General features: G+C 38.5%; 1 pseudogene; it reads right to left on the bottom strand.

Annotated features, from left to right (window-relative positions):
- Nucleotides 1-10,493: 10,493 nt before the first annotated feature.
- LOC147823732 (oocyte-secreted protein 4A-like) overlaps nt 10,494-25,978 on the bottom strand; it is a 55,579-nt pseudogene continuing 40,094 nt past the window's right edge.

Raw genomic sequence — 25,978 nt, 5'->3', positions numbered from 1 at the left:
TTGTTGGGGGGAATGTAAAGTAGTATAACCACTATGGAAAACAGTATGGAGATTCCTCAAAACACTAAAAATGGAAATTCCATTCAACTCAGGTATTTCCCTTCTAGATAGCCTCCCAAAGGAGTTTAAAAGCATCCTATTACAGTGATATATACATAACCATGTTTATAACAGTACTATTCTTAATAGCTAAATCTTGGAAGCAGCCATATATCCATCAATAAATGAATGAATAAAGAAAATGTGGTGATTACACACAAAAGAGTACTACTCTGCCATAAAGATAAACTGGAGTCATTTTTAGGAAAATGGATGCACCTTGAGATCATAATGCTAAGTGAAATAAATCAGACACACAAACTTAACTATCACATGGCTTCTCTTATATGAGAAACCTGAAATATAAATAAAGAGCAAGATAAAGATAACAGGAAGTGGGAGATAGTTCTTTTTCAAATGGGAAGAGGATCAAGACATGGAGGGAGGGGGAGGAGCAGTGGGAAAGGGGATGAAGAAAGGAATGAAGAAGTGTTATGCACATGTACCAACTCCACACAAGGAATGTAAGCTTTATGTACTGCAAAAACGTAAATACTAATAAAATACATAAATACTAGTAAAAATGAAAACTGGAAAAAAGAATAAATAAAATGAGATTGATAAAACCCACAATAGGTACTCAGAAAATATTAGGTCCTCAGAAAATATTAGGTCAATAAATATTTTTGAAGCTCTAACTATGTAAAAGACACTGTGCTAAGCTCTGAGGTTACAAATGGTGAATAAGCCTGATATAGTTTATGAATTTGTACAGCCTAGAGTGTAGTAGTAAATGAAGACGTTACATATCAAGTGGAAATCTAATGAATGAGAACTGTTGAACCTGTATTTAACAAAAGTCCAGGATAATGGACCCGATGCAACCTGAGGATGGAGGCCATGAGGTGAAGAACAAAAAATATTTAGAAATCCAATTTTTACCTAAGTCTGGACTTAGAGGGAAAGAAACTAATAAACACAGATAAGGTTATAACTGTTAACTTTTTTTTTTGACACCGGGGATCAAACTTGGGACCTTGCGCTTGCGAGGCAGGCAGCAGAACCACTGAGCTAAATCCCCAGCCCGATGACTGTTAACTTTTAAATGTAGGGAGGATATAGGAACCACTCAGATCCTCCAGCCTACCTGGACAAGCTTGAGGAGAATGTTGGCCATTAATGCCTCTGGGAAAAAAGTTGATAATGGCATTGAAACTGCTGTTTTATCTTAGGACCCTGGATTAAGCATCTCAAATAGGAAGTTAACCATAAAGTTAGCCATAAACACCTGGAGAGTGGTCTTCAGGTGGGTGGGGCCTTTCTGAGATAGAAAAAGGTCAAGTGTACCTAGGAATGCAGGTCAAGTATTTCTGATCATGTGCACTGATGTGTGTGTGTGTTGTGAGGGCACAGCTCTGGGATGTTTTCCAGCACAGCCTGGGGATTACTGGACATAGAATTCGACCCCCTTCCTCACCCCAACTGGTCAGAGCTCCAAACCAAAGCAAAGCCCCTCCTACAATCACTGGAATTGCTACCCAAATCTTTCATTGTCCTCAAACCAGATGGACTGGCCAGGGCTACTTGACATAGAAGCAAGACTTACATGGTAAACATTTTTCTGGAAACAATGGTAAAGAAGAATCAGGTATTTATCCTTATAGGTTTAAAAGGACATCTCTTTCTCAGTTATAAATTAAAGGATATGAAAGAATCATCTAAACAGAACATAGTATGCTCTTAAAATAACTATGCTGAACACATTCGTCTGGGTCAAAACTAAGGAAAAAACTCTCCTTCCTATTCTCCTCTTAGAGTCTCATTTCTTTCCTTCCCTTTCTGAAGAATTCTGACCTAAAGCCATTAGGTGGGGCAGACCCAGAGGGCTTCCACACGAGCAAGGAGGGAAAAGGGCTGCAGTGTGTCAGAGACCTAGTATGATGAGGGCTCCACCTAAGGATGAGGCTCTGAGGTGGTGTCAGAGCCCCAGTAGTGTGAGGGGGCTGCCCAGAGAAGGTGGTCTAGAGTGGGATCTCAGGGTCAAAGTGGGCTGAGGCATTTACACAAAGGGGCACCACAGCTCATGGTGTCAGAACCCAGGTGGGGTGAGATGTGCATCATCACATACTTAGTACAGAGTGAGGGCCAGGGCTCATGTGAAGGTTGGGCAGTACAGGCAGTCAGAGACATAGCAGGGTCAGGATGGTAACCACAGTAGCGAGGGACTGTAGGGAAAAGGGAGATCCAGGGATATAGATTATATATGCAAATATATTACAAATCATGTAAGCCAAGTCTCTCACTGTCAGAGAACGAAGTTATGATATATATATATATATATATATGTACCAAATCCCCATTATAAATGTATTCATTATGTATCACAAACATGTACTAATAAAAATTATATAAATATTATGAGTATAATTTTTAAAAATACGAATTCTGGGTTGTTGGTGTCAGACTAGAAGTAGAAGTATGGTTGTGAGCTTATACAAAGCAAGATATAAGAATAAAGGGGTGTGTGTCTGTCCTTGGAGAAACAGATAATTTGAATATCTTGTGTCAAAAAAAGGAAAGAAGTACTCAAAAGATGTTGAGGATATGTCAAAAAGACACAATTCAATCTGAAAGGCATCCACTGACCAACTACAGGACAACTGTATTAGTCATAGCACAGCACAAAGTAAAATCCTGTGCTACTGAGAAGATGCAGAGAAGAACATACTTTACTTCTGTGGTTCCCTACCAAAGACAAATGACCAAAATCTAATAATGAGCAAACAGCAGAGAAACTCAATCTGAGGGATATTTTACTAAATCATTTCTATACTATAATCTTTTAAAAAGTATAAAAGACATAAGCTCAAGAGCTGCTGCAAACTGAAAGAAACCAAAGAGGCATAATTCTCAGTGTAATGCATGACTCTCAGCTGGACCTTTCTGCAGTAAAAGGCCTTATTAGGACAGCTCATGAATCGCAAGGGAGCCTGACATTTTGAGCATAGTGATGTGTCCCTGTTAATTTCCTAAATCTGATGGTTGTACCGTGGGTATGTGGAAGTTACTTTGTGGTGGGAAATACACATTGAAGTATTCAGGATAAGGGGCATTAGGTCAGCAACTTACTCTCAAATGACACAGGAACTTTTCTATAATTTTGTGATTTTTTTGGAAAAAAAAGTATATTATTTAAGTATATTATTAAGTTTATTGGTACATTTTAGGTATACAATACAGTTACATTAATCATTGGGATCTTGTACCTTTACATGTTGTATCTTGGTTTTTATTTTTTTCCCATTCCCCTGCCCTCCCTTCACCCCCTCCTCCCTTCCCTATTTACAAAGACTTGGTTTCCATTTTTTTCCTTTTCTCGTATTTTTTCTTTTCCCTTCTTTTCTTTTGCCTACCCATATCAGGACATTTAAATATATCCTGTGGCAACAACAGAATACCTAAGAGCAAGGGTGTCTGGCTGCTCTCTCCACTGTGGTAGGAAAGCACCACCTGGACAGGCCTTTTTGCCCCTTCCACGAGCAGCCGGGCCTTTCCAAGTTATGGATTTTCTTCACCATGGAATGTGGGTACAGATGACTACAATTATATTAGCAATGGTTTCTCTAGGCTTGAAAATTTATCCTATGCTTAAGAGAACTTAAAACACAAAAGGCCAGACACCTGTCAGCTGAGTTCCCATGCCAGGGTAATGTGCTGAGACACTGTCACAACTGACATCTGCAAGTAGTGTGTGTTCAGGAATTCCTTGTTCAGAAGCCAACATTTCTGAAGGACAATGACAGATGGTGGGAGTTAGGACACCAAAGAAAAGCAATCTCTCTCTCTCTCTCACTCTCTCCATTCAACATACATTTGAATACTTATGGTGATGGACTGAATGATTGTGTCTTCCCAAACATTAAAATCCAAACCTCCAATGTGATGATGTTAGGTGGCAAGGCCTTTGAGAGATGAGAGGTCATGAAGGTGGATAGGGTTAGTGTTCCGTTAAAGAGGCCCCAGAGAACTCTCTTACCCTTTCCACCACATGAAAATATAGGAAGAAAATGGCCAACTATCAACCAGAAAGTCTTCCCTCACCAGACCCCTAATCTTCAGGCACCTCGATCTAAAACAATTATTATGAGACAAAAAGTGTTTTCAAAGCAAGGGATACAGCAGGGAATAAAAGACAAAATCCTTCTTCTCAAGGAAGACACTTTTGAAGGAAAACTTTAAAAAATTGAATTATAGCATAGAAACACAATCACAATCATACTGCTCCAGAGAATTTTCATAAACCAAACAGATCTATGGAATCAGCACTCATCACAAAGAACACGTCACCAGGCCCGGAAGCTTCCTTGCTCTTCTAACCCCAGCCAAGGCTAACCACTCTCCTGATATTTCTCAAAGCTTAGTTTTGCCCAAACTAGTTCATTTTTAAAGGAGATTGAAAGAAGGAAAACTAAGTTCTGTTTTTTCCAGAACGGTACTGCCCCTCCTGGGATCAGGATGACATAGCGCTGATGTGACCTCTCTCTGCATGCCATTACCTGGTTCTGCTTCTCTGTGATGCTGAGTCCCAACTAATGGGCAGCAATTGGAGCTCTGCCTGGTTTGAACAGTTAGAGAATTATCTGGACAGTGATTCTATATGAAAAACTTTGAGCAGGGCTGCTGAATATACTTGTCAGCAGGGGCCCCCTGCTGATCCAACCTCATCCCTCTCATCAAATCAGAAGCAACACGGCAGGTTCTGTGTGTGTCCTTTTCCCTCTGGGACCCAGTGGCAGCCCTGAGTGTGAGAGTTGTTGGAGTTGGAAAAATGAGTGGAGTGGTAGTGTATGCTTTGTCTATGGATCCAATGGCAGACAATTCATGGGTTTGCACGTTTCTTAGGAGTCTAGTTGAGTCGTTACTAGGAAGCATTCAGATATGCTGCCCCAATTTCCCATGGTGCTCATGCTCCCTCTGGGTTGCTTGCTTATGGTGGAGGATCCCGCTTCTGCCTTAGAGATTGTCAGATGAAAGTGGCCTTCTGTTTGCGTAACATAAAGCCCCAAGGAACTCAAGAAGAAGTAGATATGTTTTCTCAGCTAATCCAGTTAAAACACCCTCATTTCTATTAGAGATTTTAAGCTATTGGAGAGCTGTTCAACCCAAAATTGTGGAGCCTCTTATTCTAAGGGCTGCCCAGGGGGTGAAGTCCATTCCTCCTGGAGGTTTTAATTTCTTCCCTCACCGATCCCTACCTCACATCCTCCTTGTGTTCTTCTCATTTGGGCCTGATCTTTTCTTTCACTTGTCTTCTCCCTTCCTTCCTTTCTTTTCCCCCTCACTCCATAATTTTTTTCTAAGTATTCTACTTGGGTCTTATTGGTGATCCTATGAAGAGCAAAAAGAAAGAAGCCATATGCTCAGAAGAAAGGCAGAAACAAGAAGAGGACTCAGAGATGGTAATGTATGTTGTGTCCCTTTAGCTAAACTAGAGACCCATGTTGTTATAAAGGAAGTTTTCTTTTTAAAGAGAATTTTGAGGAAGTTGACAGAGGGGATGACTAAGTAAGAATTATGTGGATGGGCCGAGTATGATAAACATAAAGTTCTAGAATGTGAAATTTGAGAGTTTCCTGAACTCAGAGGTACCTGACAGATCAACTGACCCAACACTCGTTTTATAGACAAGACCATATCCAGATATGCTGCTTGATTGTCCTAGGCCATCCTAGTAATCAGTGGCAAAGACCTACATCTTCAGTCTCTCAGTACAGTGTTTTCTTTTTTCCACTCATGATTTTTCTCATAAATTGGAAAGAACACACCAACTTTATCCTACATATCCTGCTTAAGTGGCAAGCTCAAGCAAGTTGAGAAATTAAGAATTACAGTATTATTTGCAAAAGCATCCATCAGAACTTATTTCAGCCTTCAGAAAGCACAATACAAAAGAAACCTCCTCTCTACTACCTTAAATTAAGGGCGGAACATTTAGTGAAGTTTCCCTAACTTACTTGTTTTTGAAGTGTTGAAACTTCTCTGAGGAATCCAATCTTTTTGCCTTCCTGTGGTTTGTTTGATATTCATTATCCTCTTTCATCCCCAATGATTCTTTTCTCTCTCCCCCTACTCCACCCTCCCACCCCACCCTAGTCCCATGTCAAATCTGAAGCATCCTAAGGTGAAATATCACAGTCACCAAGGACTTATCCTCATCACCAATATTGATCCCATATGGTGTCTACAGAGATGAAGAGTGAGGCCACAGCTCTTATGTACTCCACAGGAATGGTGTCGGACCTGACTCCCTTTGCTCTTCATTTCCCATCTCTGAGATGAGTTCAGCCTGCTAAACCCAAGAATTTCTACTCCCCTGGCTTCAACAGAACTTCCAGCCATGCTTTTTCCATTCCTTCAATTACATTTCAACAGCAACAAAATTCAGAGGTTTGGAAGGCTTAAAAAATATATTTCATCTGAACCTGTGCTTACAGAATTCATGCATCGATTTACCTTTGAGCCCTTGCCCAGTCTTACTAATTCAAATTGTTCCTTTTGTGTCCGTCCATAAGTATTATTTAGAGGTTTTTTTTCTTTCCTCTAATTTGTTTAGTTTCCAGGATAGAAGAAATCTCATCTTGAGCTTTAATAACAGCTCCAGCACTAATCTGTCATTTGTTTCCAAGATGTTCTGAGAGGTGTCTCTCAGATTTTACCCTTTAAACTGGCCTCTTGGAATGTCAGTGGAGATTTCCACAAGCTTCTGCCATTAACCAGGCATCAATCTGGAGTCCGAATGTTTGCTGCCAAAGTGATGTGCTGCCACAGCGGTAGGGAGGCTCAGGAAGTACTGGGCTAGGATCACATCCAGCCAAGCTTTCCAATGTGATCCCTATGGCTTTGGTTCCTGACCCATCTTGTCCGCAGTTCCAAAATGGCAACTATTTAAGCCATATTTAGAGTTTGTTTCTTTTAAAGAAAAGAAGTGGTTTACTGCTTAGTTTCTTCCCATGATCTTCACTGTTTGTGTAGAGAAGCCAGGAAATCTGAGCTGCAAAAAAGGAAGGATTCATCAGACTCTCCTAATTGCTTGCACAGTTACTGGAGCCTCACAGCTCATGCCAATGGCCACACTACTGAGGAGCCAGCCAGAAACAAACAGGAAAAGAGAAAGTAGAAAGACACATAAAAGCCATTCTGCTCTAGTAAACTGCTTCAAGGAGTTCAAGAAGCGGAAAGGCAAACAACTCAAAATACAACCTTAAAATGTGCTCAGAAAGAAACAAATTGCACACTGGGGGGCCTTGGAACTTAGTTTTGATGCAAAGTTCAGTTCTACACTGAACTAATGAGTTGTTGGAGCCCAGGGCAAGCTGGAGGAGAATAAACACTCTTGCCCTGAGGAGTACAACTCTGAAAAAGATTTATCATGTATCTGATGAATTTGCCACATGTCAAAAAAGACTTTAATTTCAAGAATTCTTTTCTCTTTTGCACACACACATAGTTGTGGGAATGGGGTAACAATTTTAACATATGTGAGATTGCCCAAGGTATTATGCTTAGATAGTTTCAAAATTTCATTAATCCACCTTTCAGAAATGTGATATTTTACAGATTTTACTTGTATACAGTCCAAAGACTGCTAATTTTTAACAGACCCTGAAGAGCACCCTTTCTTTTTTCCAACATGCTCCTCAGATTTCTTTAATTGCTCAAACACAGAAAAATAACTTCTGAAACGCTCAGCACCTGGCTTCTTAACCAAATCCCCTTTAGAAAGCAAGCTCTGCATGAATAAGGTTTACAAGGGATGGGATTTGGAGACAAATGTTATATTAATTGATTGGGTAGAGGTGGCCCCTGTGCAGTTTCTCTTTGTTAGATTTGCTGTAAAAACTTCAATTTCAAAGATATAAATTATCTTTCATTGAGTTGATGTGTCTCTGTGGGGTAGGTCAGACAAATTCCTGCAATGAATTTCCAGGGTGACCATTTATAGCTGCCTCCTTAACCTAAATAATAAATAAGAGCACCATTCTTATAGATAGAAACATCTGTTACCCATGAACCTCTGTGCTTTTGAGCTAAGTTCTGTGATTAATCCTGCAGTATTTTCTCTCCTGCAGTGTGATCTCCACCATCTTAGTGAATAGGTACATACCACTTGCTTAGACCTGCCTAATTAGCATTGTTCAAACAGAGTATGCATAGATCTGAATGTAAACTAGAAATATTTTGCCACAACTCAAGACTAAGTACTATCATTTTCAGGAGTTTAGAACTGCAAAAGAGAATTTAGCTTAGCCCTGTGTCATGAGGTAGAATCATGCTCAAATATCTCCAAAAAGTTTTAACCTTTTTAAAAAAATCAAATCATTAATTATTGAGTGCCTCTAATGCAAGCAAAAAAAGAGAGAGATTAAACACATCCCAGCTAAAGTAGCTAAAATTTGATGAAAAAACAAATCATAAAAAATAACTATAGGGCTAAGGCTCTAGCTCAGTGCTAAGCACTTGTCTAGCATGTATGAGCCCCCGGACTTGACCCCCAACACCAGGAAAAATATGTAGACTAATGTATAATATTTCTCCTCTTTCCTAAACTGTCTTACTGCAGTCCTACTGTTCCCCTTCTCACACCATTCCAGGCATGCTGGTCTTAGCAATGGCTGGTCCCTGTGCACAGAATACTTGTTCCCAGATGTCCAAATGGCCAGCTCAGGCAACTTCTTCAAATGCTTGGTCAATGTCACCTTCTGAATGACTTTTACCCCGACTACTCTATTTAAAATTTCAATCTGCCTGCCTTTCAGTCCCATACACTCCCTTGAGCTTTTGTCTTTGTTACTAACAGTCTTCTAACATTTATGCAATTTATTTATGTACTATACATACTGCTTCTTTTTTCTCCCACTGGAATCTAGAAATCTCAGTTTTCTTTGGTTGCTGATATATGCTGAATGCATAGAGCAGTGCCTGGTATATTATAGGTGTTCCATAGATACTGTACTGGGTTCAAATTCTTGCTCTGCCAGGAATAGTATGGCTAATGAAATCATCAAGACCATGTCTTCATCCTATTGTGACAGGATCCTTTACTAAGATACTAGTTTGTTTGTTTGGCTTTTTATTAGCAGTAAATCAAATTCTATTTTTTTAATTTAAAAAAATTTATTAGTACATGTTTTCAATACATAATGTTTGCAATACATACATGACATGGGGAGCTGGTACATGTACATAATACATATGATATTAGCTTGTATTTTGTAGTCATCATATTCTCTACTCCATACCAAGCCACCCATTTTCAAAAGTCCATGACAATCTGGATGGTAAGAATATTAGTAGCAATGACAAGCTGAATACTAGGGACACATTTTCATTTTTTCAGTACCACATAAGACTCTTGTACAACTCTGGAGAACAAATATGAGGCCCACTTGACTAGGAATTAACTTCTTGTTGACAAAACGTATTAGGGTGAAGGTAGTATTGCTTCTGAGCCAGATTTAATTTGACATAAATAAAATAAAGACATAGGACCTCTTTCCATAAGGACTTCCATCATACCCTAGTAGAGTATTTAACAGACTTGGGTTTTTAGAAGCACAGTGATCCCAAAGTTTTTCCAAGAACTTTGTCCATGAATGATTCCAAATGTCTGTTGGAAGATGGGTAAAAGGGGTACTGGATGTGACTTAACCTCCTAAGACCAGCACAACATCCTCCTGGGAAAATTCTGAGCAGAGCCAATCTGCTCAGATCTGAGGAGTATCCCTGCACATACCCAAGGTCAGTATCCAGGAGTTTGATGGACATCAATATGAGCTCCTATAGGGGACTGTCCTGTTGACAAGATGAATGCCCAAAACAGATAGACCCATTCCCGCAATGAGCCTGGGAAGGCATTTTCCAATGTCAACAACTTCTTTGTTTTTTAAACTTCACCCTGAATCTTACAATCTTACCCCACAAATCTAACTTTTAAGATTCAACTAAAAACAAAGGGCCAGGGATTTAGCTCAGTGGTTTTGCTGCCTGCTGCGCAAGTGCAAGGACCTGAGTTTGATTCCCCAGTACCAAAAGAAAAAAAAGATTCAACTAAAAATTACATTCAACTTTTTTGAAAAGTTTACTCTGTATAGAAATGTATATTCTCTTCTTCCCGGGGTTCAAATGGGCATGAAAAAAAATTTTTTATTGAGAATTTCAAACCTTTATTTAAAAAAATTCCTTCATTACAAGCTTAAACTCTGAAGAAGCTCTCCCCCCCCCACACACACACCCCCAAAATGTTCATAAATACAGACTGCAGAGGAAATTTAAAATGGTAATTTTAAAATAGGTAAGAAATGATATCCATAGGCATTAGCCCATTCTCCAACAGGCAGGACGGTCCTCAGGAGCCACAGTTCTGGGGTTAGTGTGGCTGCCTCTCCCTCCTGAATTCACAGGTAAATTTCCATACTTAATTGGGAGGGAGAAAATGGATGTGGTCCTGCAATATTGCCTACTGTCTGTGCTAGATGGGTCCTTGAGTTTTTTGCTTCACGTGAAGTTGAGCTCCTCTTTCCTGCTGATTTTTTGGACTCAGCACCATTACTGTCTTTTACCTTTTTCGAATAAGTTAATGTAAATGATCTTCAAATATAGCACAATATTGGTAAGGAACCCCAGACATCTGAATTTTCCGATTCATAATTGAACTTGAAAGTTCATTGATTGAACTTTCAATGAGAATATCCCAGGAGCGTACTTCAGTTCTGATTCCACATTGAGAGTGAGAATAAAAATACTCATAGTAAACCATGGACCTTCTGGTTGCAGCACACAGGCTTCCTAGATACAGTTCAGATGGCTGGGGCTCCTAGCGATTCCCAAGAACCCACCATTTAACTCTCACCTGCAGCCACTGTTCACTACAGGTTATAATCATATCCTCTAAACCATAAATGGACACAAAAACCATGAGGAGCACAACCAACACACCAGTGATCTTCTTCACCTCAGGTCTCTGTCCAGGGTACCACAGGAACAGGAAGTTAGGGAAACAGGAAAAATTTCTTTAATTATGTAAGTTCTTTATACTTGGTCTAAGACCAAACCTGGAAAAGATATTTCTTTCCCTTCGATTAATAATTATTAGAGTCTGATCAATCTTTTTAAAGATACTTTCATTTTTAAAAAATCCCTCCTTCCTAACACTTATTTTCATATTCTTTATTATGTGAGTATTTTCATATGAAATGTTAACAAATTTGAGAACTATTCCTTCACTGTGTTAAGTTCAGTGAAAGTAATTATGTCCCTTTTGTTTTGTTGTCTTTCTGTCTTTCCTTTCTTTCTTTTACTCATTCTTTCTTTTCTTTATGTATTACTTTTCACTCATAAGCCCTCACATTTAATTAATAGGATACTAAATTTTAGAATGTTGACCATAACTATACCTCTAGGTATAATTAAAGGCTTCCCCCTTTTCTAAATAAATCCATTTGCTTTCTTTCAGACCCATGTGAACTTTTGTTCCAAACATGTCATGGAACAGCAGTGCAGATGGTGAGTAATCAGAAGACCACTCAAAGATTGCAGCTTTTGAAATAAGAAGTGGATGAAGGAAAGTTCTGCTCAGTGTTAGCTTCCCCTTCAACCTGCAGGATGGCATTTGAGGCCTTGTGGTAAGAGAGAGAAGAGGGCCAGAAGGGTGAGGCTCAGAAAAAGGCCTTGAATGACTGTGAGCATAACCAGCGGTATCTGGAGGCCCCAGTGATAGGTGCCAGAACCTGGAAGCTCTCTGTTTGGATGGTTTGGAAGCCTGGAGCATTTGCAGTCAGCCTGTTGGCAAGAATAATGTCATCTCATAATTGTCAGGGAGCATAAATCTTCTCTAAATTATTTTGGGGTACACGAGAGAAGCATCCCTTTAGAAATTCCACAAAATAACCAGTCATAGGAAAATGAGAGTGGGATCTATCAAGCGAGCAGCAATTTGTATTATATCTGTAATATACATGCGTGTCTATATTAGTAAGCAACATTTTATGTAGTGAACTTAAAAGGATGTGTAGCAAAAATAATAAGAACCTATACTGATGACATGGAAAGCATTAATAATTCCATTTCAAGGAAAAGAATGAAGTCAAAGAAGTTTTCCCAAAACACAGCCAATCCAGAACAAGATTTTGAATCCGCTTCAGATCTCCTATCATTCTGTGTCCTCTTTGATACACTATTCCATATTTTCTTTCATGTTGGAAACATTTTCCTCTTACATCTAGAGTTGGCTTTCTCATTAGAACCCCCCAAAAGTATTTCTGTAGATACTATGAAAAAAATGTGAAAAGATACACTCAGAGACATTCTCAGTGGCCTTTTCCTCCAGGCCATTCTCTTTATTAATACATACTGATAATGTGTAAGGTCTACATTTCTTGTGAAGAGTTGGTACACGTACATAATTCCTCTCAATTCCTTTTCTCGTCCCCTTTCCCTTCCCTCCCTCTCCCTCCCGTCCATCTCTTTATCTCTTTCCTTTATATTTTGTACATGTTTGCAGCACATAATGCTTACGTTCCTTGTGTGGAGTTGGTACTTGTGCATAACACTTCTTCATTCCTTTTTTTACCCTCTTCCCCTCCTTCCCCCTCCCTCCCTCCATCTTATGATCCCCTTCCTATTTGAGAAGGATCAATCTCCCTACTTCCTACTATCTATCTTTCATGTTGCTCCTTATTTATACCTTGAGTTTCTCATAAAAGAGAAACTATGAGATATTTAAACTCTTGTGTCTTATGTATTTCACTTAATCTTATATTTTCAAAGGCATCCATTTTCCTACAAATGGCTCAAGTTTCTTTGTGGCAGACTAGTACTACATTCTGTGTAAATACCACATTTTCTTGATCCATTCATCTATTGATGGATATATGGGCTGTTTCCAAGATTTAGCTCTTATGAATTTTGCTGCTATAAACATGAATATGCATGTATCACTGTAATATGATATCTTTAATTCTTTTGAGAAGACACCTAGAAGGAGAATAGCTGAGTCAAATGGAATTCTACTTTTAGTTTTTTGAGGAATCTCTGTACTGATTTCCAGAGTGGTTGTACTAGTTTACATTCCCACCAACAATGTAGAAGTGCTCCTTTTCCCCCATGCTGCCTCACCAGTATTTGATATTATTTGATTTCTTTTTAAATAATTTTTGTATTTCATGAAAAATAAACAAAAATTCATGACAAAATAATAAGAGAATATCAATAGTTAATACACTGATTTCTTCATGCTGGCCATTCTTTCTGGGGATAAGATGGAATCCCAGTACTGTTTTAATTCATATTTCTCTAATGACTGCAGATGTTGAGCACTTCTTCATGTATTTGTTAGTCATTTGTACTTTCTCCTATGAGAAGTTTCTATTTGTTTTGCTTGCCCATTTTTTGATTGGGTCTTTTTTGGGAGGTGTCTAACTTTTTGAGTACTTTATATGTTTTAGAAACTAATCTCCTATCATCTGTAGAATACCTGGAAAAAAATTTTCCCATTCTGTAAGCTGTCTTTTTACTCGGTTGGTTGGTTGGTTCTTTTGCTGTGCAGAAGCTTTTTAATTTGATATGATTCCGTTTGTTGATTCTGAGTAGCATTTCCTATGCAAACCAGGTTCTGTTCAGAATTTTTTGCCTTTGTTTAAAACAGTAGAAAACTAGCAAATCTGAGTATTCATGAACACTGAAATAATACATTGGAATATGCAATTACATCTATAATAATCAATCTGTAAAAAATATCCATGATACATTATTTAATTATTTATGCAAGTACAGACTAACACATGTAGCAGGAGCAAAATAAAAGATAATAACAAAAAATCCTCCATAGGGTACCATATATTTGTATAAACAGAAAAAGCATTAAATGAATACACATCAAGCTATCAACATGGCCTCCACTGGATGGGCTATTGGAGGTGACAATTTTTAACTTATTATTTATATATTTTTCATTGTTTTACTGGTTGGAACAGGAAAGAATTATTTTGGTGATTTTTAAAGTTTAAAAATGTATGCTCTTTATGAATAATGGAGCCATATTATTAATTCTTCTATAGCTTAATTGCCACATGAGGTATCCTTAAAGTTCACATCTCTTTAGAATGCTAATTGTAATTCACACTGCAAAGGCATTCCAATATTACCTGCTTGTGATGTGAACTTAACATGATGAAAGCTTTAAGTTAAAAATTTCCCTCTTGGAAATTTGCCACCATGGATGAAAGAGTTTGAGATCCAACAGGAGAAGCACATCTAATCAAAGTCATATTATATTTGTGAATTTGCTTCCTGGGTGTGTTGGAATTTAGTGTTCAAAGCAGGAACTGGATTATATTTTTGTTTCTTTTAATAATAATTTTTATAGGGAACAAATAAGAGTAGGTATAGGACAAGCTAATATTTTAAGGGAAAGGGGAAAATCCTAGCCATTTAATGCCAAAACTGGGTCAAATAACTGGCAGTCATATGTTTGAGGAGAATTTCTTAAGCGCTTGCAGTGTCAGTGCCTGATGTTGATAATATAAAGGACCAAAGATACAGCCTTTTCCTCTAGGAACTCATGACTGAGTGCCAGTGAAGATTATCCTTGTATCCTTGATTTGTCCTTGGTCAGTTCTCTATCTCATTCTCATCAGCAACTATACCAAATTTTCACCAAGTCAACTTGCTCAAGTACTTTTTATTCAACTCCTACTTTTCTTATTGCAAATGGACTTAAATAATACTTCGCAAGGAAAATGAGTGATCAGAGATGACTCTCCTTAGCATCTTACCCCACAATCTACAAGCATCTCCATGTACTCTCTCTTATGTCTTTTGATTCATTGTCACAGGTGAATTTCTCTCCTTTTTCTGGATCTTAATGCTTCAATGATCTCCCACCCTCTCTCCTACACATTCCTTCTCTATTAGCTCCATCTCTTCAGCCTATATAAGTAGGTTCAAGTTTCTTTTATCCTAATATTATTCTCTGTATTTCTTATAGTTTCTTTCCATTTCTATTTCCTTTTCTGCCCCTATACTAGTTAGTATGGGCTAGGTAGTGTTGCAATAACAACCAAAATCAAAAATTCACTGACCTAGTAATGAAAGGTAACTTCTTGGTAATGCCACATAGGTTTCTTTTGGAGAAAGAAACATGTCCTTTGGAGCACTATCACTCAAGGACACAGGCTGATGGAAGCGCTTCCATCTGGAACATCAGCAGTCACCTGGCAAAAGATGGGAGAAGTATATGACAGGTAAAAAATGCTTCAGTTCTAATAGTTCTGAAGTCACATGGCCCCAATTTAAGAAGAAAAATCCAATTTCGAAGCAGTCAAGTGACCTGCCCAAAGCACATATCCATTATGGGGTGGAATTATTTCTCAAACCAGATGGCTTAATTCCAAGTCCAATACACTATTTTCATTATGGCAGTGAAAAAAATCATTTGCTTAACTGCTTCATGATCTAAATTGCTATTTGATATTTTAAAAACTGACTGGAGAGTTTTGTTATAACCTGAGTGAACCAGGTATGAATATAAGGTACTGACTGACAGCAGTAAATAAAATATATTTTTTCATTATAGCTGTACACATGCCTTTCAATCCTGACCTAAAAAGACATAATATCAAATAAAACCTAAGATGCTCCAACTTGAGAATCTGCTTTTGGTCTAGTCCATCTACTGCAATATTATACCAGTACAAAAGATAAAGTGATGTAGTAGAAGACTACTTAATAAAGTTTTCTGCTCTATGATCTTTGGGAAGGGAATAAAGGGAGGAAAGAATTGAAGAAAGAAAAGAGGGGGCCAGGGATTTAGCTTAGTGGCAGAGTACCTAAGTGGCAAGTGTGAAGTCCTGAGTTTGATCCCTGGTACCAAGGAAGAAAGAAGGGGGGGGGGAAAGGAAGGAAGGATGAAAGAAAGAAAGAGAGAGAGAGAGAAAGGAAAGAGAAAGAAAGAAAGAGAAAGAAAGAAAGGTGGGAGGGAAGAGGGCAGGGAAAGAAGGAAGGGATAAAGGAAGCAAAGGAAGAGAGAAAGGGAAGGGAAAAGCAAGAAAGTTTTTATGTAACTCACTGAGACTAAGAGGATAAAATGCTGTCACTTACAAACAACCAACAACACATTCAATAAACTTAAATTAAAACAGTCATTAGTATACATAGTTTACCTGCACTATTGCCAGAAATGAAATCAGAACACATATGTATGAAAAGAATAATTAGAAATAAAATGAAAATATAGTCATTGAAATAAGAATCCAATAAATGTCATCAATTCTGGCCTGAACAAAGTTGATGAGAGAAATACAAGTTGGGAGAGTATACTGAGAAATTTACAGAGACCAATAAGAGGAAAAATGAAGCAATTAAGAGAAAAAGTATGGAGTGAGAGGTATGAACTTATATCTGACTAGAATTCTAGAAGCATCCCATCAAACAACAAATGTTTATTGAGTATCTATTATATGCCAGACAGTGTCCTAGGCACGTACATACAACAGTGAGCAAAAGACGTGAAAGAAATCCCTACCCTCCTGGAGCTTACATTCTACCAGGGAGAGAAAGACAAAGACAAATTAGGATTCCTCTAGGAAATAGATGCCACATTTAAACAGTGAGAATGCATTAATTCAAGGACTACTGGACATGGTAAAGCACACTCAGGCTAACCAATGGAAGAAGCCATGACCACAAAGGCTTGAAGGAGCAAACCACAATATGATAGGAAGATGAGAAGTGAAGAATTCCCTCAAAGTTAGAAAAAACCTGATTGTTGTAATAAACAGACACAAGAACCTGTTGAAGTGATCAACAAAAACTCACTTCAGTAAAGATGTTTCTGCTAACTAATGACTATCAGGCCCTCATTCTTAAAGTCAGGTAAACAGGGACAGACTCACTCCAGGAAATGCGCCTTTGAGAGTCAACCAGCCCACAGTCTTGCCCACCAACAGAGCTTCTGCAGGTGGTGCCAACCCACTTGAGCCCTGGAAAATCTGCAAATCTCACATTTCTTACCTTCCCAAACCTTTGTATAAGATCTGGAGCTTTCTCTGCTTGAAGACACTATGCTGACCAGTCTACTCTCCCTGGAGAAACTTTGACATAAAAATTTAGGGAAACATACTCCAAATTCTCTCTTTTGGCCTATGCACTAATTAATGGTTTTTCTTGTCCTAGAACCCACCTAGAAGTCAGAACAAAGGAGATCTGTTGAGTCGTCCCATAGATAACAGGTCCCCAGGGCACAGAGCCAGGTAGATAAGGGGGAAGAGTGTCTCTAAAAGAACAAGTGACATTTTAAGCAAAATAAGTATAATGAATTATATTATAATAATATAAATAAATTATAGTAAATTATATATAATACACTAGAAGGTAACAGGACAGAGAAAGGATGATTATAAATACCAGTGTAGGGAGTGGAGACAGATGGAAGTTTTAAATGGAGTTTTCAGAGTAGGTTCCATTAAGAAACCCACATTTGCGCAAAGATTTGAAAGTGGAAAGTGAGTTAGCCATTTGTATTTTTGAAAGAATAGTTGTCAAGATAGCAGGAATGGCAGAGGCAAAGGTTTTGAAGCCCGTGTGCCTGCCTGGAATGCTCAGAACACCTTATGGCTGGAACAACATGGAAGAGGAGTAGAAAATGAGGTGAAAGGTGAAACTGGACACCAAATGATGCCAGGTAGGTCCTTATAGACCATTGAAAGACTCTGGCCTTTGTATTAGTTTCCTAGGTTTGTCATATAAAAATAGCACCATAATCTGTATGACTTAAACAACAAAAATTTATTTTTTCACAGTTCTGGAGACTAGAAGTCCCAGATTGAGGTGATAGTAGATTTGGTATCTTCTGAGGCCCTTTCCTTGGCATATGGGGTTGGGGGGTAACCTTCTTACTGTGTGTTCAAACAGTCATCCTGAGGTCTATGTGTTATCTGTGTTATAATCTTCTTTTTTTCCCCTCCATTGTTTATTGGTACATTTTAGGTATACAATACAGTTACATTCATCATTGGGATCTTGTACCTTTACATGATGTATATTGGTTCTTATTTTTTCCCCATTCCCCTGCCATCCCTTCACCCCCTCCACCCGTCCCTATTTACAAAGACTTTGTTTCCATTTTTTCCTTTTCTCATAATATAATCTTCTTTTCTTATGAAGATACCAGTCATATTGGATTATAGTCCACCCATATGGCTTCATTTTACCTGAATTAACTTTTAAAGGGCACTATCTCCAAATACAGTTGCATCCTGAGGTCCTGGGGATTAGGACTTCATATGAATTTGGCAGGAGACTGTAACTCATGTTATAATTGGCTTTACATTGGATATGTGGAGCCACTGGGTAGTTTTGAATAGAGAAATGGCATAATTTGATTGGTTTTAAATTTCCATTCTGGCTGTGGTTTGAAGCTCAGGCTGAAATGGGGTGAGTTCTGAAGGGTAGAGGCCAGGAGACTGATTAGGACGATATTTCAATAAACCAGGCAGAGTAATGGCAAGCAGGTCCAGAAGGGGAGCCATAGAGGTAAGGATAGGATAGATTCAGGATAAATTTCTAAGGCAGAGTTAATGGGATTTCCTGATGGATTGGGATGTGAAATAAAGATTGGCATCAAGGATGATGCCGAGGTTTTGGTGTGAGCAACTGGGAGAATGAAGTCCCCACAGCTGACACTGGGAAGACTAGAGTAGGACCAACCTCGTGGGGACGGTGATGAGGTAATTTAGGCCTATAAACTTTGAAAATACTTCTAGAAATTCAAAAGGATATGTCAGCAAGCTGTGTGATTCTGAAGTTCAGAAAAATAACTGAACTGGATATATAAATGAGAGTCCATGAGGACAGGTAAGATCAGGAAGGCAGTGGCTGTAGAAGGGAGAAGGGATCAAGGGTTAAGTCCTGAATCACTCCAACACTAAGGGTTGGAAAGAAAGAAAGAACCACGAAGGAGACTTGAAAGAAACCACCAGGGAAGTACAAAGAAAATGAAGAGAATGTTCAGTCTTCAAAACCAAATGAAGAACTTTGTCAAGGAAAAGGATCAGCCAACAGTATCAAATCCTGCTCAAAGTGAACTTTTAGGTCACTGTTAATCTCGGCAAGAACATGTGATGTTGCCTCAGAGCCCTTAAATGCTCTATTTTATTTATTTACTTTGTCCTCTTTTTCAATTTGAGTAATTTCTATCTTCAAGTCCACTAATTTTTCCCTCTGCTGTTTCAAGTTTAAGCGTCCATCAAAAAAGTTCTTCACCCTTGTTACTGATTTTGATTTATGTATTTCCTCTGATTTTTTATTTCTATCTTTTGCTGAATTTAGTTGTATTTTTCATGCATATTCTTCACCTTTTCACTAACATATTAATCATAGCTCTTTTAAACTCACTGAAGCTTCCAACATTTGCATCATATCTGAAGTTGATTCTGTTGATTATTTTGCCCCTTTCCAGAGGTTTTTATCCCCCATATTTCTTGTAACTTTGTCTTTTTTTTTTCTAAATGTAGACAGCCGATATAGGACAGTGGAAACTAAGACTGCTAGTCCACTACCCTCTACTGTTTTATGTCTTCTTTTCCTTCTGCAAATTTTAATGGCTGTGTATGGACATGTCTCCTTCTGCAATGGAGGGTAAAAGCAATCTTGTCATGATTTGAGTTTCAGACTTCTTATTACAGTGTTCCTCAGTGTGCCACCACATATTTTAAATTTCTATAGCACTCCCTGGTGTTTAGGGTATGTACTAGTTCACTGAATGTTTTTTCAATGTCTGTTCTACATTTAGCTTTACATCTTCCCCTTTCCCTGATGTCAGTGCCATGATTTGTTAGCTGACATTTGTTAGCCTGGTTGTGTAAGGGTGGTAAAGGAGAAAAGCTCAGCTGCTCTTCCTACTCCCAGTTTTAGCCAGGCACTGTAGTCCTTATCTCTGAGACCATTTCACATTCCTGTCCCTTCCTCAGATGTTGAGGGGTTTTTTCAGTTCCCTTACTGCAATTGCAATGTGTTTTCCTGGTTCTTTAAAGGCAGCATTGTAGATTTAAGAGTTTGTTCCACATAAGAGATGGGGAGGTAGATTTATGTCCTTCCCACAGAGGCAGCTGTTTTTCTTCCCCAGAGCTGTACCAGGAGCAAACTTCTCTTCTGTCCCCTATCTTCCCTGTGAGCCCTTAGTGCGTTCTGTTGGGGAAGAGCCTCAGAATGGCTCCAAATTCACATCGCCCCTTTAGCTAGTCCACTTTTGAGCTGTAGTTAAAAATTTTAGCTGAATTCTACTTACCAGTGGTATCTACCCTTATAAACAAGAGCTTGAGTCTTGTTTCTCCTAGAAAGCACCTGCTTTTCTATAGATATCAAATGAGTTGATTGTCTCTAGACTGCAGTGCTCTGAGGTATATATTTTAAAAATTGTTAATTTGGAAACTGACATTTTTTGTCATCATTAGAGTGAGAATTGTGCTCTTTCCAGCTTCCTACACCCTGAGCAGAATCCAGAAGTCCTGTTTCATTACTCTTTAACTGTGTAACATCATTTATTCTCTTTGAATAATTATGGGAACAGATTGCTAGAAAATCTCCAGTGTTCCTTCCAGTGCTCAAATTCTGTGGTTGAAATAAATGAAACAGAAGCTTCAGATTTACGCTTATGTCATTGCTGCCTGTCACAGCAGTATCCACCAACCACTATATAGAAAGTTATAGGATATAAGAGAATTTGAACTTAAGAGAGTTTGAACTCAAATACTATGTAATAATTTCTATCAACAGAAGATCTAAAATCATCCTTTATTTATTATGTCCAAGAGACCAAACCAGTTTTAATTTGATGAGTAGCTCACGGATTCTGGAACTTATTTTCCCCTTAGTTAATTGTCATCACTAATATTTATTTCATTTCATGCTGAACTTTGTGTCTCCTTTAATAAATTCTTGGATGGCTCCACTACACTCTCATGTTACTTTCCTCCCACGATCTCAGGCAAATTTGGAAAAGCCTAGAAGTTGTTTTTGCCAGAAAGTGTTTGTGTCTCCTTGGTTCTGTTGCTCATATTGTAGAGTGCTTTGTCCAGGAAGGCAGGAAGCACAAAAGTCCTGTTCAGAAAATCCACCAATTTAACAGCCTTCCTGAAGCATCATCACAAGGAGAAGTATGAGAGGTGGTCTTTTCCTCCTTGCATATTTCACCTTGAACAAAAAGAGTTTTTGTCCACAAACCCGTCAAGCCATTAACCAGCCTTACACAGTTGCAAGGCTGGTGACCATTGCATAGCAATATGCACATGGCATTGATGAATTCCTGGCCTGGCATTTCCTCCAAGTCTCCTACAATTGATTACTAGATTTTACAAACCAGAGTTGGCTACTACATAGAAGCAGTGTCCCAGGATCTTGAGAACTTTTCCTCATGCCTGTCCAACTTCCCCTTTACTATTTATTTTTATGTTTCACTCAAGCCTCTTCTCTTTTGTAATTGATGACTTTCCAGGCTTAATGTTTTGCCAAAGGCATTAACAGATAACTCAAGGCAATGATTTCATTGCTATGGACTCAAAATACTGCAATATGCCAGAGAATACAAAAGTTTAGGTCTCTCCTTTCTAGGTTCATTCCAAGGAAGTGTGAATTTTTGTGGTAGACAGCAAGAAACTGGGCTCTGGGCTTTGGACAGAATAACTGCTTGCTGGCAGAGCTCTGCTTCCTGGAGAAGTAGGAAGCTATGTACTTTTACTTTAAAGGGACTCAGGAAAGAGAAAAATACTTTGACACTTAATTGGTTTGGCTTTTCTTCTCAATCAGTCCATTATGTGCTGAAACAATGTTTCCTTTCTTTTGATTTACATAACTTACATAAGATTTATAAATTTCCTGGGCCAAAATTTTGTGACCTATTTAATCTTGTGACCTTTTTTTTTTTTTTTTTGGTACCAGTGATCAACTCGGGACCTTGTGCTTGCGAGGCAGGCACCAGAACCACTGAGCTAAATCCCCAGCCCTTGTGACCTATTTTTTTCCTATGCTGTCTGTGACATTCAACTTATACTATTTTCTTTTCCCAAACTTAGATGTGACAAGCTAAAGATGGTGGCTTTCTAGTGATGTGTGTCCTCTAATCTTCCCTGAAAAGTAGGGTTATTATAAAATGAACAAGCTTGGCCTTGAATTTCTTTGGTTTCCTGTCTCACTGTGTAATCTATCACTTCCAGCCATTATGATACTATTCACCTTGAGGGCCTCACCACGGTCAAAAAGATGAGCGCGGTAAATCTTGAACTTGAATCCAAAACCGCAAGCTAAATAAGGTTCTTTTCTACATATCCTCAGATATTTTGTCACTGCAACAGAAAGCAGACTAAAACACATTCCATATCCTTTCAGTAGCCCCCTATACCTTTAGGTTAGCAAGAATTGGTTTCTATTACTTATGAGCACCCTCAAATCTTTATTAGTCCATGTTTACAGTACACAATGTTTCAATTCTTTATGTGGAGTTGGCACATGTATGTAACACATCTTAATTCTTTTTTTAATCCTTTTTCTCTCCCCTGCTTTCCCACCTCCCTCCGTCTTGATCCCTTTCCCATTTGAGAAAGAGTTATCTCCCTAACTTCATCTCTTAGCTTGCTCTTTGTTTGAGTTTCTCGTAGAAGAGAAACCATGCAGTATTTAAGCTTGTGTGTCAGATTTATTTCACTTAACATTATGATCTCAAGGTGCAACCATTTTCCTACCAATGACTTTCTTTATGGCAGAGTAGTTGATTGATACACTCAAAAATTTTCATCAACTCAAAAATTTTCAGGTCTCCCCACATCTTATAGGCGTCCTGGCTCCAGACTTTGAATTCAAGGTTTTCCATAATGAGTTCCAATCTAATTTTCTATATCATTCTCCCCAAAAGTCTCCTACATAGACCTAGGCTATTCTTTCCCAAAACCTTAAGAATCTGTTCTTCTGAGTTATCCAGTTTACCCAGGACCCTGTTACATGCTTGATGTTTCTCACATATACATACCACTGTTCACTGGATTATTTGAAGCTTATTGATCCTTTTACCTAAATTCAAATTTGAGGTATTCAGAAAATGTGCTCCATAATCATAATCTCCATCAACCAATGTCTCTATGCCCTAAATTCTTGTAATAACTTAAGAGATGTATGACTCATCTGGCTTCTAATCATACTTTTCCTTGTAACATTCCTGTTTAAATTACTAAAACTTGAATATCCTCCTCCTCTACAGTATCTACTTTAATTTATTTGAGGTGTGGCCTAGGCATCAGGATTTTTTTCAAGCTCTCCTATGTGATTCTAATATAGCCAAGATTAGGAATCAACAGTATAGATCAGTGATGGGGAACATTTTAAAGCTTTCAATGATAACAAACACCCTGCTGCGGCACATGTGCCTTAAGTTCACCAATGGTATAGATTGAAAGGGAAGGAAAGGACTAGCTGTTTTCATCTTGGAAAGCTGAAGTGAAAAGGAAAAATAAAAATAAGACATGGGAAGACCCTGGAGTGAGAAGCATTTTGATAAATTCTAAGAATCGAAGGGTCACCTGTGCAGGGACTCAGAAGGTGATGCAGGGGAATCCAAGATGAATCCAGAAGTAGAAATGTAGAACTTTTTGAGAACCACACTGCAATTTGACACTTTTCCTACCAAATCTTTCTTCCTTCCCTCTGTCCTTCACAAGGACAAGGTGAATATCTGTCTGAATGTCCTACTGAACACCTTCAGCCTCTCTACCTCCCCCTCAGTAAATTCCTTGTATATCTAATCCTGTCATGTCACGTGCTTCTCAGAGGACCTAAACTAACAAAACTAGTAAACATAATCAGATTGGCATTTTGGAGAGATGACCGCATGCTATGAGAATGAGTTAGAGAAATGACAGGGTGAATTCAGGAGGACTAGACAAAGCAATGCCAATAAAACAGGTTCACATTAAGACAACAGATCCTAGATTTAAAGAGAGATTTCAAGTTTCCAACCCCACGTGTGTTTGCTTGAGACAGAGCTTCTTACATCCTCCCAGAGTATCTCACGACCTAAAAGAAACCAAAAATATATTTTGGGGCTTCCATGTAGGCAGCTAACTCATGTTGGTGAAAACAAGCATCTACAGCATGGAATGTGGGAAGTTTCCTTCAGCTAGTTTTAAAACATTGTATAATTCAGCTCAGGAATTTGTATAATTCAGATTCAGGTTTTTAGCAGCATGAGACTTTTCAATGACAGAGATGATAGTATTGCTATTTGTCCACTATAATCATGGACAGGTTGATATTTCTACTGCTAACTTTGTATTTCAAAGAGCTATAAAACAACAAGCTGAAACATGGCATGGAAAATTAGCCACAAAAATTTCTAAATTGCCTGCAAAGACTAAATAACTCCATTCTTAAAAAACAAGAATGGAAGTGTAAGTAAAAGTTTGTTTTGTACTTTTTAACTATAAAAAGATAGCCTTTATAATACAATCAAACTTTGTCAATGAAAACTTCATGCAAAAAAGCAAGGATTTTCTAAAGATATTCCCTCAGAGGGCTAATAAAAAAAAGTGTATGTCTTAGTTACTTTTCTTGTTGCTGAGACACAATACCCAACACCCAAAGTTAAAGGAGGAAAGGTTTATATAGCTCACAGTTTGTGGCAGTTTTGGTCCATAATTGGCAGGCTCCAGGGCAGGGTGGCATGGCAGAGGGGTATCACAGAGAAGAAACAGTTCATGGTGGGCAGAAGGTAAGAATGGGAGGTTGCCCTGCTATTTTATTCTTCTCTCATTTTAACTGATGCCACTGCAGTTAGCAAATATATCTTAAAGCTCACTTTCCCCTTGAGCAGAAAGCTACAATATTTGATCAACAAATTTTAGTAATGCTTAATTACCCAGGCAGAGGAACTTGGGAGACTCTGGGCAGTAGAGCCAAGGATCCTGGAGGAAGTGTTGGGGGTGGGGTGTCCCACCTGTGGTACAATAAGTGGTTGTCATTTCCTCAGATTTCTTGAGACCACCCACAGGCACACAAGATGGTGAGAAAGGCATGAGAAATGGAGATTATCTTCCAAAAGGTACTTCCTGAGAGATTTAAGGGACAATCAGAAAATAATTTGTTGTTTGGCAAGTCAGCTGATATGGCTTTTGATTATTCCAAAGAGACAGTTCTACCTGCAAGGGAGTCAATCTTTTTTGTTGTTGTTGTTGCTCCAAAGACTAACACCAACCCATACAAATCAAAGGAGGGGCTCTTTCAATAAAGGAAATTCTACAAAGGATGTTGAGGCTTAATTAAAATAAAACCCTTTGTTTCAAGGGCTCCTCTTTCCCTTGCAAAAGGAAACACTGTCTGAAGAAGCATGTGCCGGGGCTGGCGAGATATTCTTCAACAAGTAAGGATCTGCCTGCATGCGGGGTCCATCTCGGGGAAGCCTTGAGGGAGTCGTGCCTGGAGTCCCATCTGACTCAACTCATCATCACAGTCCTTCATCACAACATAATGAGTGTTATTACTTCCTCATGTGGCCTGTGGGCTTTGTTAATTAAAGAATGGAAAGGTAAGTAGTTCCAACCTTTTGCTTTTAATTAATCAAAAGATGTGTTTTCCATCTTCACGTTGCTGGGCAGCAAGTGAAGTATTTAGTCTGCCTTCCAATACTCAGAAGAGTTCAGTGAAAAAACTCAGATGCTGCTTTGAGCTTGCATGGACTACACTGCAGAGAACTGGCTGGCTTGTTTTTTTTCTTTTCCAAATTTTAAATCAATTGTATTGGCCAGGCTGCTCCCTACAACATAATGGTATATGCAGAAAAGTAAAAGATTGTTTCATTATCATCTCATCTGTATAAATAAAGTCTTCTTAGTAAAAAGTCCAC

Source organism: Heterocephalus glaber, unplaced genomic scaffold (genome assembly GCF_053883595.1).
Source record: "Heterocephalus glaber isolate CG9 unplaced genomic scaffold, H.glaber_assembly_v1.0 deba00001569, whole genome shotgun sequence".
Classification (NCBI taxonomy): Eukaryota; Metazoa; Chordata; class Mammalia; order Rodentia; family Bathyergidae; genus Heterocephalus; species Heterocephalus glaber.
This window is presented reverse-complemented; position numbering and strand designations above follow the sequence as displayed.